The sequence below is a fragment of the Centropristis striata genome, chromosome 13, assembly GCF_030273125.1.
Source record: "Centropristis striata isolate RG_2023a ecotype Rhode Island chromosome 13, C.striata_1.0, whole genome shotgun sequence".
Lineage (NCBI taxonomy): Eukaryota > Metazoa > Chordata > Actinopteri > Perciformes > Serranidae > Centropristis > Centropristis striata.
In genome coordinates this window covers 24,560,392-24,566,710 of record NC_081529.1, presented here as the reverse complement: position 1 = coordinate 24,566,710, position 6,319 = coordinate 24,560,392, and positions in this window count along the sequence as shown.

Here is a 6,319-nt window from a genome sequence, read left to right as displayed (position 1 = left end):
AACATGCCTTTGTGACTTTGTGAAGCAAGATATGGTAACACTTTATTTTGAAGGTGTCTACATAAGAGTGACATGAGCGTGTCATAAACATGACATGGGATGTGTCATGAACATTAATGACACTTTGAAGTAACATTAATGCTCATGATACTTGTCAGAAGGATACTTTCAGAATCCTATGAAAAAAATGTTGTTGAAATAATTAACTTGAAGTAAAGTTTTTCATACAAAACACATTATGGAAATCAATTGTAAAACAGAAAATGTATTTATGTTACTATCTTTAGTGTATAGAGTAATTACTTGCGATTACTAGTTAATTCTATACAAAGTAATGATGAATTTTGTTACCAATTACTTCATATAATTAGCCTGGGTATACCCATAATGCCTTGCACGCTCGATTTCATTTCGAACCTGGCAGTCTGGCAGCGATGGCCGTTTCTTAGCCCTGTTTTAGGGATCCAATCACAGAACGGGGAGACGATGACGCATACTACTCTACAGGTGGAAGGTTGTAGTTTTGTAGTTTTCTTACGGATCCAACATGGCTGCAGCAGACGCAAAACTCTCTTTTGATCTAGCTGTAGATGACGTTTTAAATAGTTTAGAGCGAAAGTTGATTTTAAAAGAAAAACAACGTTTGACTTTACACTCCTGTTTCACCGCGAAAAAAGGATGTTTTAGCTTTGCTTCCGACAGGACTCAGCAAAAGCCTAATCTACCAACTAGCCCCGCTACCGCTCGCTGCCGTAACGCCAGTGATCTGGCTACCAGCCGGGGGACAGCGGAGCCCCCAGAGACCCCCAGCAGCTCGTCTATTGACCATAAAATCAGTGGATGTGTGTGGCTGAATGACATGATGGGGAATAAGGCGTAAAAAATAAATAATCTTGCAGAAAGCGAGAACTGGAGAAGCAAAGCAGCAAGCAACACTCTCTCTCTCTCTCTCTCTCTCACACACACACACACACACACACACACACACACACACAACAACACTGCCGGTAGACTGTGAGCAGCCAGAGCCAGAACATGCTGCAGAAAAACGTTGCAGAAGCAGAATTGAGCATTTTAGTCTCAAAGTAGAGATGGGCTAGTCTTGCTATGTAAACATCAATTTCTGTCTCTCTACATACGCCATCTGGTATAACTGATACGATTGGCTAAGAGCTACGTACAGGCGCTTTTGATAGACATTCGTAGCGCCCAATAAACGGCTTTGGAGGATCGTAAACCACACCTCCTCTACAGAGAAATGAATGGCTGGTGTCCAGACTAATCTCATTTGTGATTAGTCTAGCTTTAGCCAGACTATCATATAATAGTAATTTGTTAAGCAACGTTGGAAATCATTTTAAATATTTGCTTCAATTAGGTTATTAATATAAAGATACACATATTTTACTGTAGGCTATACCTTCATTTATTTTTCTTGACCTTGAACACATCATGATGACATTTGCCTAATAGTGATTTTGCTGAGCGGACCTTGATCATAAACAAGAGGCGCCAATAATGTTCTGCACCTGCAGTTCTACCGGCGGTAAAAAAAAATAAATAAATAAAAATAAAAAGCTGTTCTACTCTTCCAAACCTAAATCCTATTCATAGTATCTATCTGTAACGTCTTTCTCTTTGGTAATCTAAATCTTAAATATTTAAATGAATATTCTGGGTTTTGTCATTAAAATCACTCTCATAATTTGAAGATTTGATTGCTATTTTAATTGCTTTTTATGTCTTGATAAAAAAAAAAAATCAAACAAACAAACAAAGCCGAGGACTGTTTTCAAAAGTCTTTATTTAGCAGACAAACAACTGAGTTCCATCGTTTCTATTTGGAGAAGTCCTCTGGATAATAACAAACAGAGTTTTGGAGGCTAATAGGAACACAGACTGGAAAGATGCCCCAAAGGTTGGGAAAAAAATGTTCTCAAAATACAATTATAGCTATTTTAGGTGGGTATTGGTCCAGACTAGTCAATGAAAGGAAACTGAAGCACTTAAGGTTGAGAATGCTCTACCAACTCCTTACTTTTGGTAAACAAAAGGCACTCTGCTTCCTGCACTGGGATTGAACATCTGCAATGGTACATCCATTGCCGATGTTTAGTTCTAGTACAATGCCGAGTCCTCCAGTATAAACGTAGAGATAATTAGAGATATTGGTTTATATAATGGAAAAATGTCATACACTAGAGACAAAAGTGTACAATGTTTTTATAAACATTTTATTGAAAGTTAGCCCTTTTAGACATTAATGGAGTGACCTAAAACTAGCTTGGATGTGCTTTTAACTGAGCCTCAAATTTTAAAAATATTATATATTATATTATATAATAAATATACTCAAAATAAAATAAATTCCCTATTCAACCTTTCCTTGTACTTTGCAAAAACATGAATCACTAGACCTATTAAAGGAGTGAATGAATATGGTACATGGAACGTTTCCTTGAAAATAAAAATGAAAATTACATCAAGAATGACCAGATGAAGACAACACATCAACAAAAAATGCAATACAAATGCAAATGTTGTTACAGAAAGACTTATCGTTTGGTTTGGTGTTGCCAGATGCATTAGATTGAGCTTCAATTGCTTCAATTTTTATTGGTAAGATAAATAAATGTCACCGTTATCAACCATCATTATCAAAACACCCGGACCGTACTTCTGTCATTCACAATACAATTCAGTACAGTAAAAATAAAGATGTATATACATCTTTATTTTTTTTCCACATACAGTAGCAGGATGCCCTGCCACTTTTGTTCAAATTGCATATATGTAGGCCTACCACTTTCACAAGAAGACCGGTAAACAAAAACTTCAAAGGCAAATTGAAGGAGTGGATTTGGTGTGCGTCATATTAACATGAGTTATCATAAGCCTGTTAAAGTCACAATAAAGTTATTTATTATATTTTTTTTCCACTTTTACTTCCAATACTTTAGTACATTTAACATCAGAAATTACTTTTGATACTTAAGTACAGTAAATATCCGCGACTTTAAGTCTTTTACTCAAGTAATATTCTAAAAGGTGACTTTAACTTCTACAAAAGTCAAAAATGTATACTCCCTGCCCTGTAGCTTTTACACACATTCATGTTGAACAAAGCATTTATGAGATATATTGGTACGGAATATAATTTTTGTAATGTCTGACTCTTTATCAGTCTTTACCCTTTCTCAGGCAAAGAACTATATTTGGTAACTTCAGGTAATATTTCGAGAAAAAAGTTGCAAATTTACTAGATTAAAGTGGCAAATCTACAAGAAAAAAAAGTTGCAGATTTAAGAGATTTAAAGTGGTGAATCTGTGCGAAAAAAGTTGCAGATTTACTAGATTAAAGTGGCAAATCTACAAGAAAAAAGTTGCAAATTTACTAGATTAAAGTGGCAAATCTACAAGAAAAAAAGTTGCAGATTTAATAGATTTAAAGTGGCAAATCTACAAGAAAAAAAGTTGCAGATTTAATAGATTTAAAGTGGTGAATCTGTGTGAAAAAAGTTGCAGATTTACTAGATTAAAGTGGCCAATCTACAAGAAAAAAAGTTGCAAATTTACTAGATTAAAGTGGCAAATCTACAAGAAAAAAAAGTTGCAGATTTAAGAGATTTAAAGTGGCAAATCTGTGTGAAAAAAGTTGCAGATTTACGAGAAAAAAGTGGGAAAAAAGCAACTTTTTTCTCCCAGATTTGTCACTTTAAATCTCATAAATCTACATATTTTTTTCTCGGATTTGCCACTTTAATCTCGTAAAACTTTTTTCTCAAAATGTGTTTTCGTATGTTTTTTTTTTACACATTCTGGCTTTATGTAATATCCTCCAATATTCTCTAGGGTTGAAATTTGGAATTTGCAAGTATTTCAATGAGTGCCCTATTAAGGGTTAAGGGGATAAAATCAAAAGTCAAAGTCAAAAGTCACTTTATTTTCAGTTCTGCTACACATGTACACATACAGAGAACTGAAATGACTTTTCTCTCAGAACCCTAGTTTAAAACAAATATATATATAAATATATATGTAATCCTGAGCGCCACCAAATGAATGCGGGGAGCGTCATGATCCCACCTGCTACTCATCCGGCTGACTTCAACACTGCTTTGGCCGTTCTCTTCTCCTGCTTCTTTGTGTTCAACATAGAATATGTTATATAAAAAAGGTCGAAACAGCCACAACCCTGGAGTTATTCATTGTCATGAATTGTTTAACCAGCATTTCATCTGGGTGGATTTTAACCATTTTGGTGTTGTTGGGAACTTTAATTTGCAGAATATTTTTTGAATCCTACATCCTAAGATAAAAGCTTTTGCATTGAAAGTTCAACTTAATTTATTATTGTGTTAAATAAAGGGGTGTTAAGATGCTAAATCACTCTCTGTCAGCGAATGGGTAAACAAACTGGCTTCTCTCCAGTTTCTTCCAGCACAGGGTCAAAAACATAAGTGATATCCTCATACACATGAGACTTTTCGGACAGTTTGGCACAATAACGTGGCCACAAACACACCTGTGTGTATCACTTTGCACCGTAAAATGTTGTGCGAGAGATTGAAATGAGATTGAAACTGTTGTTTCACAAACAATAGTTACAAACAGTCATACCAGTACCTCAGTTTAATTTCACAAGTGTAGATTGCTAACATCTTAATGAGAGGCACAGCAGTTATCTAGTACCTCATGGCTTTACAAACACAAGTTAACAATCTAAAGAATGAACATAACGATGACCATGGCTAGTTTTACACATTTAGCGCGAGCTGCAGTGAAAGTATTACTTTTCTACAACCAAACCTTCCAGGCACCACCATCTTAGACCCTCATTACACATAAGGTGCATTACAAAGTAATTATAATTAATGTCATTGTTTTTAATGTCAATTTGGGATTCCATGTTCCTCTCAAGCAATAATCATTTCTAGACAGGCAAGCCCTACAGTTGATGTTTCTTATGATATCTGCTTTCAGTGTGCATTGTTCATGCAAATGTGCAGTATGTTGTAAGCATGACATTTTAATGTTATTATTTTTATATTATGTGTTTATTCTGTATAGAATATTTTCATTTTGTGTATGAAATATACTACAGTATACAGTATAAACTACAAGTTTTTTTTTTACAAGTCATTTACTCTGTAAAGTTGAACACTTGAATAAAAAATGTGTAATTGACAATTTCCTTGTGTTCTGTATTTATCTAATTAAAAAAAGTTAAAATATGGATAATTTTATTTGTGATTCTGATATTTAAATCACAGTCATGGAATTTAAATTTTACAGTAGAAGATTATATTGACAGTGATTAATTGTTATCAAATTAACAACATTGTTTACTGTACCATATTGCCATATATAGTACCATTAAAAATCACAGGGCTTAACTGCTTTTTTTATTCTTACAGTAAAGAAACCAGTATTGTAAATAAAAATAAAACCACAGTGCTTAATTGTTTAATTGTAAAAAAAAAAAGAGTACTGTTTTACAGTAGTTCTACTGTAAATAATAATTACAATAAGTTACTTGTTAATTGCTGCCAATAAGTTACTGTAAAATCAGTGAATTCTTTACAGTGTAGCTGTCTCAATAGTCTCATTTTTTATGTAATTAGTGCAGTAAGCATTTGACAGTACAGACAAGCATGTACACACAACATCACATCACAAAGAGTTTCTGGATGTTTCCCCATAATCAAAACTGTTCTTCTCAGTTTGTCATCTCCTACCATACCAGCTTCATCTTAAAGTGAGAGTAGATTCCTGGTGCAGCCTTTAAAGTTTTAGCCATGCTCCCAAAACAGTTTGTTCATCTCTTTTCCTTCCTCAAATTAATTATTGGAATCTTGTACTATAACAAAGGTATTTGCCATTAACTCTGTCTTTTTTTTGCCATTTTTTATTGCCCTTTTTCTTTTAAAGTTACTGCTACTTTATTTCCATTATTAAAAACACTTTACTTTAATAAGAAGGTGCTCTAATGGAGCTTATATCACACCTTGTCTTTTTAAAATTATAATTATAAAATGTTTTTGGACCCATATTACAGATCAATTGCAGATTCCTTTTTCGATACTAACATATTTTCTTATTTTATTTCCATATTTTAAGCACACTGAATTATTTTATTATCTAACATTTGCAATTAAATGGAGCGTTACAAATCCCACATTTAACCACTAGAGGACAGTAAACACTTTCTGTCATCAACACCTAGAGTCACATATCCATAAAATTAGTATAATATGATATGTGAAGCTCTTCATTGGCATGGTCATTATTAACTTCAGCATAAACATACATTAGGTAA